We start from the raw sequence: 15,643 nt of genomic DNA on the forward strand, positions 1-15,643 counted from the left end.
GGCTGGCATGATTATGACATAGCTTTCTATCTGTGAAGAAACAAACTTAATGATTATGTTTATAGTGTTAGTGGTGTGCACAAAGATTTATACATGCAGAACTGGAAACTGCAATACGGTCATAGCACTGTACTTCCTAAGGCAGGATACCAATGCCTCTGACCTTTGTATCGCAGGATGATTCCACGGCAGTGTTTTCCTTGACTCCCTGTACAGAAAAGGTTCTCTCCTGAGGCACTGAGTTGGTTTGGGTACAGTACTGGTGTAGGTCATGACAGAGGTGTTAGCCCTGCTACTGATCCTCTAACTGCCCACTAATTACAGTGACTCAAGAACATTGCCCCTGCTGGCTTGCATGGGCACAGATATGTGGGGCTGATTTCAGAGTGCCCACAGGGCTGCCATTGCACAGGGATGGCAGTGCATGGTGGTGGCCAGGACCCCGTCTTTGCTCATGCACTCTATTTTATGTTCTTTGCAGAAAAAATCCTAGGTCCAAAGATCCTGGGGTGTCCTGGCCACCAGACAGTGTCTTCATTTCCACCTGGTGATCTTTGTCACTAAATGTTGTTGGCTTTTTCATACAATTGACATTTGACTTCTATGGCAGTGGGGATCAGTGAGAGAGTATGAGAGAGATAAAGAGAGGAGCAGAGACAGAGAATGAATTCTCAGGATGTAGCAGACATTCTTGTTGGTGGGAACTCTGGGCAGCATCATTGAAAAGTAATGAATATTTTAAAGATAATTAGATAAACAATTAAATAAAGTTCTCTCTCTCCCTTGAAACAGGGAGGAAGCAGTTTGAAAGTAGGGATACAAGACAAGGGAATTTGCAGAACATTTGTTATAGTGATTAAGCCACTCTTTTGGGACATATTCACCCCATATCTGAGTGTTGGTCTTTATGTCCTAGCGACACATCAGATTATAGCTTAAAGCTTTGGAACTGAGTCAAACAGGGTAATTCTGGGTATTTTGGGAGAGTGATCAAAAAGTTGGGAGCTCTCTCTTTGTCTCTTTCATTTCCCCCTCTACTCTTTCCCTCTTTCAATCTTTCAAATTGCATTCAGCTTTATCTAAATATGTGTCACACATACACACAAACATATATGCACTTCAAAAATGCATGCAAAATTTAAAAAAAGTCAAATTTATTGTGGTGCACATTATGGGACAAACTGAATTTGCATATATTTTAATTATTTGCACCAAAATTAGAGTAACTTTTCCATGAACACTTATAGGTACATTAATATGCACATCATAAAATTTTGTACAGATCAGAAAAATGAAGAGAAACTTTCATTTTACAGCATTAAATGTATACAATACAAAAGAAAGAAAATATAATACCAACAACTTTTTAAGAACCAGAAAGATATACGTAGATGGACAGGTGAGTAGGGAAGAAAGCTATATAACAGTGCAGAACACTTCAAGTATGAACTCCATTTCCTGTGAAAACAGTATTGTGAAATTATTAATACACAGAAAATTTGTGTCAAGCTTAGATAAAACAGCCTTCCAGGAGAGTTAACCTGGAGAAAAAATATATTGGCATTACCAGTGTGAAAAGTGCAGCTGCTTTTCAAAATGTGTCCAGGGCCTAATTGGGAATCGGCATTGAGGCCTTAGGCACAGAAGCATTCTGTCCTTTGTGACATGAAGAGAAGCGTTTGTGTGTGTGGATGCAAATGTGTGTGTGTGTGTGTGTGTGTGTGCGTGTGCACGTGTGCATGTGTGAAGTGGATTAATTCACCACCTGTGACACAGGCATCTCCTCTCAGTTCACTGGTTCAATACCTGCATGCTTTATCTCCCAAGCAGCTCCCTATTATTGTGATTTGGGAGACACCAGAGAATGGCCCACGTACTTGGGCTGCTGCCATCCAAATGGGAGACCTTGGTAGAGTTACAATTCCCTGGCTTCAGCCTCGTACAACCCTGTCAAATCCAGCCATCTGCAACATCAACCAAAGGATGGAAGAGCTCTCTATCTCACCCTGTCTCTTCCTCTTCATGGCTCTGCTGATTAAATGAAGAAACTAAATACATCTTTTAAAAGCATTGTGAAAAATAAGGACAACTTGAAATCTTCTCATTAATTGGGGGTTACCTTAATACTTAGTTACTGAAGTCTACATTCTTAAGGAGTTAGTATAAAAGTATAAGAAGAAGAGCTTTAAACGTCCAAATGCAGTTGTCCAAGTGTGTCCAAGGTTCTTCATTCACTAGTTTCACCAAAGACAAAAAATATTCAGAAAAAAGTAATATGTCTGACCTGAACATAGATTATTTTTTCTTGATACAATTCCCTGGCAGGGGAGATACAGTTCTCTAAATAATACCATGTATAGGCAGAATTTACATTTCATTAGGTTTCATGGATAATCTAGAGATGAAGGAAGTATATGGGAGGGTGTGCTTAGGTTATTTGCATGCAATAATTACATCATTTTACCTAAGGCACCCAAATCTATGTTGATTTTTGTATCCACCAGGATCTTGAAATAAAAATTCCATGGATACTGACATCTGCACAGTGCTGTTGCATGAGTATGCTGTCTGATAAAGGGCAGGTTTCAGAGCACATAATCACAGCAGGACTCTTTGCATCTGAAATATGCAGAATCGTCAGGTCCAGGATCTTCTGAGTGTTATGGAATGAATCCAGTGATGATAGAAGTCTCTGCGAAATCTTGCTTTATTGCTCCTTCACTTCTCCTTGTATATTCTTCCCCCCCCCATATCCTAATTTAGCTGGGATATTGGATATAGATGAGTCCAATTAGCTGGTTATTCGTCTCTTAGGATAACTTTTATTGTTGGGGAAGCTGGAACATAGGTTTTCAGCTTAACGGAGAGACTTAAGGGTAATGACCATTTGTTCCCCTTTGGATTATGTTTGGTTGCATTATAATTGGTTGGATTGCCGTATGGACTTGTGATTTGTCATTTTTAGTATGCTCTATTATCACCAAGTATGGTTAATAAAGACTCCTTAATAAAACCTTAGACATGTCTGGTGTGATCTTGTTCGCACCCTGTAACACTGGGTTGTGAGATTCATTTGAGATTCTGAAAGAAAACAAGGAAAGATTTTTGGCATGATTTTCTTGAGCAAACTCATAAATAGCTACCTGCAAATTATGTGAGATTTTTTAAGACATTAGGATATATTTTCACATATAACAGATGCTTTCACAGAAGATATCATAACATGAACTTTCAAAGTATGTTTAATTAATTAATTTGCAGGTATCAATAATTTATCTTTAGACTTATTTATCAAAAATAGATACACTTAGGGACCTAGCACGACAGCTCAGTGGTTTAATCCTTGCCTAGTATGTTCTGGGATCCCATTTGGGCATCAGTTCATGCCTTGGGTGCTCCTATTCCCATTCATCTCCCTGCTTGTGCCATAGAAAATCAGTAGAAGATGGCCCAAAGTCTTGGGCCCCTGCACCAGGATGGGAGACCTGGAAGGATCTCTTGGATCCTGGCTTTGGATCAACTCACCTCCAGCCATTTGTGGCCATCTGGGAAGTGAGCCTATGACAAATGGAAGATCTACCTCCCCAACCCTTTGTAAATTCACATTTCAATAAAAATAAATGAATCTTAAAAAGATATATTTAAATTCAATTTAGTATCATGGATTTTACAGCATGATGTGATTTCTACAGATGAAAGATGACAAATCAGTTTTGTTGTCATTGATGCCTAATCACATTCATGGAAATTTACCAATGGCTTTTGAAAAATAGGAGTGATGTTCTTTTAAATCCTCCCAAGTAGCATTCCTTCCATTCAAATGCCTTTTAGTTTTTGCTCCTTGTCACTCTATCTCTTTCTCTATCTATCTATCTTCTCTTTTTCTCTATATCTATCTATATGTATCTATATCTATCTATCTATCTATCTATCCATATATAAAATATATTGACTTTCATCCCTACATTCACTCATCATGGAACACAGTCTTCAAGCATCCAGTTTGGACAGAGGGACTAAGGCAGGCCCAGGGCTTGATGACGACATTGAAGATGAAGTTGACATCTCTGTGTATGGCAAGGAGGAGCTCCTTCAGGTGGTAGAAGCCATGAAAGCACTGCTGTTGAAAGAAAGACAGGAAGAGCGGCAACGGGAGATGGAGCTCCGTGATGAAATCTGCAATGAGATGGTGGAGCAGAGGCGACAGCAAGAACAGTGGTGCAGTGAACATTTGGACACCCCAAAGGAACTGCTGCAGGAAATGTATGAAGAAAAATGAAAGTTCTCAAGGAGTCACTGACAAGTTTTTACCAAGAAGAGATTTAAGAGTGGGATGAAAAGATTGAAGAGCTAGAAGCTCTCTTTCAGGATAGACAGCAATCAGTGGCCAATCTACAGCCAGGGTCTGAATTGTCCCTTCGGAAGTCACAAAGGTTGGCAGCTTCTACCTCCACCCAGCAGCTCCAGGAGGTTAAAGCTAAACTAGAACAGTGCAAGACAGAGTTAAACTGCACCACAGAAGACTTGCAGAAGTATCAGAAAATGTTAGAACCGTCACCTTCTGCCAAGCCCTTCATCGTTGATGTAGAGAAGAAGTTAGAAGAGGGTCAGAAGAAGATTGCTGCGGACAGAGCTTCAAAAACTCGGTGAATCTCTCCAGTCAGCAGAGCGAGCCTACTATCACAGCACTGGGGCAGGAAAACTCTGCCAAGCCTTCACCACTTGTGATGACATCTAATCAAACAGGACCAGACCTTGGCTGAGCTGCAAAATAACACGATTCTAGTCAAACTGGACCTACGGAAGAAGGCATCCTGCATTGCTGAGCAGTATCATACTGTGCTGAAACTCCAAGGCCAGGCCTCTTCAGCTAAAAAGTGTTTTGGTGCCAACCAGGAAAACCAGCAACCAAACCAGCAACCCCCAGGAAAGAAACCTACTTCCTCGGACACCCACCTACCAAAGCTCTACAGACTGCAGTATTTTTTTCTCTGATCTTGTGTTCACGATGCTCCCCACTACTAAAATCAGAACCTTTTGGCAAAAAATATTAAGGCCGTGAGAAGGAGAGCTTGTTTATCGCTCTCGGGTGATTCAGCCACTCAGCTTAATAGGTCTCTTAAGCTTTACCTTATACTTGGCTCTCTACACAGAATGTAATACTCAGATACTAGTTGTCTTCTCCATTTTGTATTATAATCACCTATTCAAGCTCATATTTTTTTACTCACATGGTTTCTATACACACAAATAAGTATATAAAATAAAGATATTGTTCATAAATAAATATATATATAAAAATATATTGCTTGTGAGAAGTAGCCACTTACCTTTGGGCTAATAAGGCAATGTTTCTAAAAATTATTGTGTGACAGCAATTTGGTTTTTTTAAATCTGAGTTTTTCGATAGCAAGCTAGAGTACTTCCCACTTGGGAGAAGAGTTATCACCATATTAAAATGGATCCAAATTTCAATCAGATTCTCTGACATCATCGAAATGTGGCTTACATTTGAGAGACAGAAAGAAAGAAGAAATAAATATGTCAACTGACTTCAATATATGGGTTTTGGGTGTTGTATCATCATCACGGCTTAGATTCATTTTGTTGTGTTCTTTACAAACTTCCTTCAAGGTGAAAAAACAATTTAAAAAATCTTAAAAATAAAAATAAGATGGACACGACCCAAGACCCTTTGATAAATTACAAGGAAAAATAACCTCCAGTACAATATGCAATAGCTTCATAACTTAATTTGATGAGGAAAAACATTTTGTTTAGCCAACCTCACATAGTCTCTCTTTCCTTTATAAAGATCTATCTATTTGAAAGTCAGAGTCAAAGTGAGAGGGAGAGACAGAGATGGAGTGTGCCTATGTAACTGGGAACATGAACATGTGCGTGAGAAAGAGGAAGGAGGAGGGAGGGAGGGAGGGAGGGAGAGAAAATGAGAGAGAGAGAGGCTCTTACAAGGAGGTACAAACATATGAATAGAAGATTTGTTGTGACACTCGGGTTGCCCTTTGGCTCATGACTTCGAACCTGGGAAAATACATGAAGTTTTCAGCTCCTCCTGGGAGCATAAGAGGATATTCTGACAAGTGTGTGTCACATTCACAGGTGGGAAGGATGGGAAGAGACCAAGTGATTGCTGTCAATTTTAGAACAGGCAAGAGTTCCCTAGGAACACAAGAGTTGTAGTGACCCACTGCAGAGTACACTGGGAGAACTAAAGACACTTACACGCCTGGATTCCTGCGGGTTAGGCTATTTTGTGTGTTGCTGTATGTCCAGTGAAAAAGCTGTGCTTCAGAATGTTTACTGAAGAAAATCTACCCTGTCATTATATATTTTCATCATTTTCTTCAAACCATAGTGACAGATGTTGGTACATGAAGACTATATTTATTATCCACATAAGCATCAGATTGATTTTGGAGGAATCTCAAGACTTTTTCTTCTGGAACGCTACTCCAGAAACTGATGCACAATTCTAAATGCCAGATGGGGCCATTGCATGCAAAATGGAGTAGAAGTAGTGGAAGTGTCAGGAGAGCATTTCCATTTCATGCTGAACTTCTTGTCATTGGACTAGTCCTCATTTATTGACTCTGAACTTGTCTCTTTCCATTTTTAGCACCCACGCCATATACACACACACATGCACACACACACATAGACTCACAGATGATTGACCACAGAGTCATATTTCTTGTTCGCTTCAGCCACCATGAAATTAATTAACTTGAATCATGCTTGGGAAAATTGAAGATAACAAAGGAGTATCAGTATATATGATCTTATTCCAACACACCACACAGTCTAAGAGAGCAATTTGTGGATCTCACAGTAGATGTTGAAACTGAACTATATTTTGCTGCCACAGAATTGTTGGGACTGCTGTCAGCACACAGCAGGTGGTTAGAAGCTGGGAAATTTTATGAAATCCATTCATATTACAGTGCATTACATGTAAACCTTGGCAATAAAGTGCTAAACTGTTCAGGGAGTAAGATGCAAATACTAGAAATGACTTTTCCTCAGCAACACTTTAGGCAATGACACTTGAATTAAAGCAAAGAAAATTTTAGTATGCTAGTGATGATTTCTGTTTTTTTTTTTTTTTCCCTGAATGCAATGCCAAAACTATTGCTATTACCTTTCATGGATAAGGTGTATTCCCTATTTTGGCTCCTGATGAAACAACAGATTTATTAAAATACAGAACTAATCAATTTAATGTTGTGAAAACAACATTTGTGAAGATCCTAAAATAATGTAAACAAACATGTTGAAAAGTGGATTTAGTTTTATAGGTTTTGTAGTAGATTTTCTTTTATTTGTTTACTTAGAGATGGGGCCTGGCGGCGTGGCCTAGCAGCTAAAGTTCTCGCCTTGAACACGCTGGGATTCCATGTGGGCGCCGATTCTAGTCCCAGCAGCTCCACTTCCCATCCAGCTCCCTGCTTGTGGCCTGGGAAAGCAGTTGAGGACAGCCCAAAGCTTTGGGATCCTACACCTGTGAGGGAGACCCGGAAGAGGTTCCTGGCAACTGGCTCCAGTTCGGCACAGCACCGGCCGTTGTGGTCACTTGGGGAGTGAATCATCGGAAGGAAGATCTTCCTCTCTGTCTCTCCTCCTCTCTATATCTGATTTTGTAATAAAAATAATAAAAAAAAAGATCTTCCATCCACTGATTCTTCCCAATTGGCCACAAAAGTAGGGTTGGGCCAGGTTAAAGCCATGAATTGGGAACTCCATCTTAGTCTCTCACGTGACAGACAGGGACCCATGCCCTTTACTAATCATTTCTCTCATCCCAGATGTATTTGTAGGATCACAAGTGTAGCAGATGGGACTTTAATTGGTCCTTTGATATGGCGTGGCAGTATCAGAGGGATTCCACGGCACCACCTTGTTGGTCCATGTAATAAATCATAAGTGAACACTTGGGCTATAATTTGACTTACCACAAGTAAATTGCCCACGGCCATGAAGACATGCTTCCCATTTCCTTATCACAACTAAACCGTAATAAAGAGGTTGGAATTTTTCTTTCTGAAAAAGGACATTTCAAAGTTCTTAAAAAAAGAAGAGTTCATGTGGAAAAGCTTATTCCATGAGCCCCAACATAACTGTGGAAATTGCCATTCCAAGGTGATGTCACATTTTGGATTCAACACAATGACAGTAGATGGTCACTTAGGAAGTCCAGGCTCATCCCTCGCAAATTGATCAAAATAAAGCAGTAGCTGTGAGATGTGGAGACGTTCCACAGGTTCTGTCTACTACAAGAACAGACCAAGACAAGGCAAGTCAATGTTCATGATTTTTCCCCATGTTCAGAAAAATTGCTGTGTTCCATGTCACATCTTTCATTGAAATTAAGTAGTCCTTCAGAGATAGGAAGGGAATAGTGGATGTTGGCATTTGTAAGCCAACCTGGTCCAGAAAGATTCGCTTGTTTCAGAAAATGTACAGTGAGGACAACTCCCAGCCTCTATGACACAATGGCGTTTAACGGGTTTAGATGTGCAAATCAATCGCTATGAGGCTGGAAGTTCTTGTTGCACTGATTGAAATCCAGAAAAGAAATAGTTCTTTTTATTTAGCATGTTTAAGATTTAGACCCATTAAGTGTCTAATGATACTGTAAAAAGCATCTCTTTCATTTTCTGTCCCATTTTTGAAAAGTGATTCTTTTTCATTTTACTAAGACTATGACTTTTTTTTCCAACTTAATCACAATCACCTTCATATCATGCTAGCATCATAATATGGGTATATAGCCCAGAGATTGTACTTACTATGTTACTTACACCAAGATTCTGGTCAAATACTATTTTACATATATGTCTTGAGTTTAATTCACAGCTTTTATGGCACAATGATATCAATCTTCTCATTTTTTATTTATTATTAGTATGTTAAGAGGAAGCTTGCTATTGAGTACTAGACTAGATCTAGAGAATTCAAAGAACATGATTATGTCTCCAATTGTTACAAATTGTCTTTGGTTAATCAGCTCTCCAGCCCAGAAGAACTAGGAAACCTTAAAGATGACATTTAGCACATATTTGAAATTTTATACTGCTGAAGTACGGATTTCCATTTTCTCCTGTTGATCTACCTCCGAGGGTGGATGTAATGTTAGATCTAATGAGAAGATTCACTGGACAGGAAAGAAGCAGAAGGAACAGACCCAGGAGAAGGGCACCCTGTGGTGGCACAGCACAGTGCACACCCAGGGGAGCCCATCCTGGTGGAGGTATGAACTTCTCTGTTGAACATGCACCAACGCAGGTCAACACTTTGTGAAAACAGGGTCCATCCTTCTGTTCATGATAAAACATGCTGAACTACAGAATCAAGATCACTACAGCGACGTATGTATTTGTTGCATTTCTTAAAAACAAGCAAACAAAATAAACTTTAATGAGGAAAGTTTTCACAAACCATTAAATCTAACAATGTAGTATTATTTAATAAAACTATGGATTTATATATCCATCATGCCAATTAAGCATCTTCATTAAAACAGAAGATATCTCTCTCCTCTCTTCTTTTCTCCCACCTTCAACTTTAAAAATAAATCTTCATTAAAAGAAGAGAATAGGGGGCCCGGCGGCGTGGCCTAGCAGCTAAAGTCCTCGCCTTGAAAGCCCCAGGATCCCAGATGGGCGCCGGTTCTAATCCCAGCAGCTCCACTTCCCATCCAACTCCCTGCTTGTGGCCTGGGAAAGCAGTCGAGGACGGCCCAATGCATTGGGACACTGCACCCACGTTGGAGACCCGGAAGAGGTTCCAGGTTCCCAGCTTCAGATCGGCACAGCACCGGCCATTGCGGTCACTTGGGGAGTGAGTTATCGGACGGAAGATCTTCCTCTCTGTCTCTCCCCCTCTCTCTATATCTGACTTTGTAATAAAAATAAATAAGTCTTTTTTTAAAAAAAAAAGTAGAGAATAAATCATTCTAAGCATGATTGTATTTCTGTGCTAAAATAATAATAAAATCTAATAAAAAAATCCAGGTAAACGGTATGTGCTATTGGTGGAGGTGAAAAATATAGTCTGGTAAATGGGCAAAGACATCTTTAATAGGGGAGCAGGAGCTTAAAGCCAAAGAGCACTTAGTAAATGGAAGGATATATGGGTATTTTGTGATGCAAAAGATATTAAGGAGTTTTGGGGTAAAGGAAATTAGGCATCCTGAGAAAAGAGATGAGTAAGAATCTTAAGATTGTGCCATAAACTATTTTAGTAAATATTTCCGATCCATTCAATGTTAGTCCCATTAAGATTTTGGTGTAAAGTGTTTGGAGACCACCTCACCCCTCAGGGAGTGTACCCTGAGGAAACTGTTCAAATTCAGATTTTGGTACTCCACAGCCCAAGCCCATATCTCTTGGGTGAACACTAGGTATATGCGTTTTTAAGAGGCTATCCATGGTTATCTCATGTTTGCCAAAGTTCAATAATAACTGTTTTTCTGTGAATATTGTTTAAACCATTTGTGGACAAAATTGTGTATTGAGAAATGTATTTTCTTATTCCCATAAACATGGAATTTTTGGTTGACTGTAGCCATCTGAAAATAATGTATTTGATGTAAGATAAGCCATGACAACTTGTTTAATATTGAAGGTTTGATTTCTTCACCAAATTAAACAGACATGTTTTCACTGTTGAAATTGAATGACATGACAAAAACCTTGAAATAATGTATACAAGAGAAAAGAGATGTATATTCCACTGTTACATATAACTGGGTGTTAGATGGTGTTTCAGGTTTCTGATAGTTCTTTTGAAATCAATAAATAACACTGAGAAGCAATAAAAATGAATGCAGATGAGATGAATTGCCTTTAAAAGTCACCCATAACACAAAAGTACACAGCACAAACCTACGACTAGAGACCACATTCACTTTACAGTTTGAAAAAAAAATGAACATATCACCACTGCCAATGTAGTATTTATTTCAGATCCTGTATCTGGGGGAGGGGAGGCTGTACAAGCCAGCCCAGGGAATTGTGGGCAAGTCTGCCAGAAACAGGTGAGAGCCTTGCAATGTGGCACACACAGTGAGGTGCTGTTCAGAATACAGCTGTGCTGTGTAATTTTGTGTTACTGTGTAGGGTAGGGGCAGTGACTTGACGGCTATGGGGTGTGTTTTCCTGTGTGTGCAGAGGTGAGCACTGCTGAAGCACGAACAGCTTTTCATTTGGGGGTGATCATGGATGGGTGGCCTGACCAGAAAAATGATGGAGTGACGAAGCAGACTTGCCAAGTGATGACATGAACAAAGGTCTGTATCTAGTTTTTATCCAATGTTGTAAAATTTGTGCATGTTTTTTTCATTGTTGCTTAGTAATTGGAGAAAAAAAAAAGCCTCCACTTTCCTAACCAACCTTTGCAGGGGTACATCACTGGGGAGTGAAGTATGACTGGCCTAAGCCATTGACTGGAAACATCTGTCCCTGACAAGTCTTTTCCCCACCCAGCAGCCCTCTGTGGGTGTACTTCACTGTGAAATAAAGCAAGCCAGTGATGTCCTTCGATTATGTGTTGTGGGCTAAGGAGTTGATTAGCGCTCATTGAGCTGGGTAGGAACAGGAACTGGGCTTGTGGCTAAAAACACCTAGACTAATTGGACTCCTCTGCATCCAATATCTTGCTAAATGAGGATGTGGGGGAAGAGTATAAAAGGAGAGGTGAAGGGGCAATAAGCGAGACTTCACAGAGACTTCTACCATGACTGGTTTCCTGTCGGTGCTTCATCCCAGACCCTCTGGTTCTGCTGGCCAAAGCAATTGTGTGCTTTGTCAACTCATTTATGTGACTTTAACAAAATAGTGAAACTTGCTAACTGTGCCAGAAGTCTGTTAGTCATTTGTATATTGCATGGCATTTCTTTTTTTCTTTTTTCTGTTTGAGCGTCACAAGTAGAATCATTTTTAACTTCATGACAATTGATAGTCCTAACAATTGCTGAGCTAATTTGGAACTAACAATCTTGCTGTACAAAAGAAAAAACATGGTGCTTGTGTTCAATAAATGTTTGAAAAAAGAAAATAAAAGTCACCCATCCCTATCAACTTGTTTTGTTTACAATAAAACACTATGGAATATTTTGTTCCAAACATGAATTCTAAATTAGCGCCGCTGAGTCACTGGAAATTAATCACTTTTATCTCTATTTAGTATAATTATATGTAGATGTATTTTCTACAATACTTCTGTGTTAGGAGTCACAGATTTACAGGCCTTAGACTTGGCATGCCTGACAACCTGCTGCATTGCAAGACCTACCTTGGGCAAGCAGGGCCACAACAAGCAGGATATTGAGGCCCGAACATCCCATGCAAAGCAAGCGGAACAGAACCTCCTCCCTTGTTCCTGTTCAAATAATTAGTTCCTCCCTTGTTTCAATATAGATGATTAGTTCCTCCCTTGTTTCAATGAAGGTCATTAGTTCCAGGAAACCCTTCCCCTACTCTTCCTCCCCTAGGGAAGAAGGTATATATATGAGAAATAAAATAAAGAGCAGGAGGCACTCTTTTTCACCAAGTACGTGTGTCCATGTGTTTCTTGGGCCAGCAGCCCGGGGGCCAGCAGCCTGGCATTGCCAGTCCACCCTCATGGTTTGAGCATCATGTCCTGCAGGTCGGGACACATGTAGGCCAAGAAGTGCCTAGGCTCTTTGAGTCTAGCTTTGTGTTTGTTTTGTTTAGGAATTGGTTTACTTTGCAGCAATAGAAATCATCCTGCACCAAACTTCAAAGCTCATGTGAATGTCACAACTGCTTAAATAAGAGTGTCCCATGAGTGAGATTACTAAATCAAAGACTATTTCTATTTTAAATTTTAATAGATAGCAACAGACCCATTTAAAATGCACTGTAGTTGCTGCATGAAATCCATAGCAAATCAGTTATTTCTCAGTGACTATGCCATGGATAAATGTGCAGTAATAATTTAGATTTTTCTCTTCCTTGTTTTGTGTGCTCACACACTGACAATGATTTATTTGCAGTTTGTTATTTTGTCATGCAGCTAGGATCTATTTTTTATAGTTGGTGATATAAATGTATATGCATATACACCGTCAATAGCATGAGTTGGGCATAGTTCATTCCAAAGAGAGTGTTGAACTGCTGGCTTTGCTTGTATTTTTACAACCATGTATTTTACCAGTTCATTTACATAGATATTTTTGTCTGCAATTTCAGAGTCTAACCCCTGTGATGTTAATGTGGCTATGTAAATTTTCTCAAGAATTGTGAATATAGTAGTTTTATATTAATATTTTTCAGTTTTGGCATTCATTTTTATACAAATTATGTCATAAGGTTACAAAGTTTGGATTTTTATATGATCTAAATGAATTATACTTTACACAACCAGTTAATAAAAGATTATTTTTCCCTGAAATTAATTATTAATTTCCCCAATGATACTATCCTTTAATGTGTCACATGTATGTTTCTTAGTTTTGTAGAGATTTAAGTATATGGAAAACTTTCGTGCTCACAAAAGTTCTCTTCAAAGTTGTTTGCTATTTGTTTTATAAGTCCAAGTAGAGAAAGAGAGAGAGAGAGAGAGAGAGAGAGACAGAATGAGAGATGCTTGAATCCACTACACTGTCCGTGTGACCAGAGAACGGCTAGTGTGAGCCAGTGTCAAGGGTCAGGATTAAATTCAGATCTTCCATGGGAATGCAGGACCTCGGTGCTTCAGCCACCCCCTGATGCCTCTCTCCTTCTGCACTGGAAGGAAGCAGGCATTGGGAGCCAGAGCTGGGAATTCCAAGTCGACATGGTATGGGAGTGGGTATCTTCATGACTAAGCTATTTAACTGCTTTTTTTTTTTTTTTAAATTTTATGGTAGTTGTCCAGGTGAGGGTTTTCTTTTTGGTTTTCTTGTTTAGTTCTAGCTTCAAATGAAAATTTTATAGAGTTTTAATGAAATGTGCATTAAAATCATGCATCAATTTATACAAGATTGCATATTTATCATGTAGTTTCTGTGCTTTTCTGGGAATTGTAGTGTTTTTTTTTTTCCTATTGTTATATTGACATATTATTACTGCTGTAGAATCAAAGAAAAATTAAAAATTTTTAAATATTTTTCTAAAGTCCAGCAATTTTTAATAATTTAGGGCCTGGCAGTGGCATGGCCTAGCAGCTAAAGTAATCACCTTGAACGCCCCAGGATCCCATATGGGTGCAGGTTCTAATCCTGGCAGCTCCACTTCCCATCCAGCTCCCTGCTTGTGGCCTGGGAAAGCAGTCGAGGACGGCCCAATGCATTGGGACACTGCACCCGTGAGGGAGACCAGAAAGAGCTTCCAGGTTCCTGGTTCCTGGCTTCGGATCGGCGCAGCACAGGCCGTTGCAGTCACTTAGGGAGTGAATCACCGGATGGAAGATCTTCCTCTGTCTCTCCTCCTCTCTGTATATGTCTTTTTTTTTTTTAAGATTTATTATTATTGGAAAGCCATATATACCGATCCGATGCCGGGACCAGGAACCTCTTCCGGGTCTCCCACGCGGGTGCAGGGTCCCAACGCATTGGGCCGTCCTTGACTGCTTTCCCAGGCCACAAGCAGGGAGCTGGATGGGAAGTGGAGCTGCTGGGATTAGAACTGGCGCCCATATGGGATTCTGGGGCTTCCAAAGAGAGGACTTTAGCCGCTAGGCCACGCCGCCGGGCCCCCGTATATGACTTTGTAATAAAAATAAATAAGTATTTAAAAAATACTTTATTAGAATACTTTATTCAATACTTTATTGGAATGTGTGAGGTTTTATAACCAATAGTTACATGACCAATAAATAGAAATAACTTGTTTCATGATTTTGTTAATTTTAATTATTTTTGGAAAACTAAAATGGAATTTTCAAATACTTCATTCAGTAGGATAAAAAGTGGGTTTTTTCTGTGATTAGCTAAAGGTAGAAAAATGTGCTGAAGGACTCACTCTCCTAGTTTTTCAGTCAAAGGCAGTTGTGTCAATCATGCCCCACTCACCTATCTAAATATGTAAAAGTTATAAATCAAAATAAAAAACATGCTTCATGCCCCTGTCATTTATACTGTGCAACCATAACTACCTGAAAAATAAAACACCAATTTAGAACATGTGACTTCTCAGGAGTCTACTCTCCAGAGCAAGGAGCCTGTGAATGGTGGCCCGAGTGGTATCTTCTGTCTCACCTTCCTACTCTGACATTTGTCGCGGCCACTGTGGCCCTCGTGGAGAATTTTGCTGGATAATCATAATGCCTGCCAGTAGGTATCTCAAATAGAGTAGAAACTTGTGATTTGCTTTATTTTTCTTTTTGTTCTCTCTGTTTATTCTTTACTTCTTTGTTATTCAGCTCACTTTGCATAATATTAAATACAAATTACAATGGTGACAATTCCTGTCGTGTTCCTGGCCTTATGGGAATTGCTTTTCAAGTCACACTGCTAAGTATGATTGTCCTATGTAAATGGAGTTGTATTTGATCCTACTATTTATCCATTATGTTCTGGACATTTTTAATACCAATGATTGTATAACTTTATAGAAATGCTTTTCTTCACCTGTGAGGATGAGAGTAAAGGCGTGCTCTTTAAATGTGTCAAGGTGATGTG

The 15,643-nt window shown here is 39.5% G+C and overlaps 1 pseudogene; it reads left to right on the forward strand.

The window, feature by feature from the left end:
- Positions 1-3,955: 3,955 nt before the first annotated feature.
- Positions 3,956-5,054, forward strand: LOC131480279 (kinesin-like protein KIF20A; annotated as a pseudogene).
- Positions 5,055-15,643: the final 10,589 nt, after the last annotated feature.

The sequence above is a fragment of the Ochotona princeps genome, chromosome 5 (genome assembly GCF_030435755.1).
Source record: "Ochotona princeps isolate mOchPri1 chromosome 5, mOchPri1.hap1, whole genome shotgun sequence".
Classification (NCBI taxonomy): Eukaryota; Metazoa; Chordata; class Mammalia; order Lagomorpha; family Ochotonidae; genus Ochotona; species Ochotona princeps.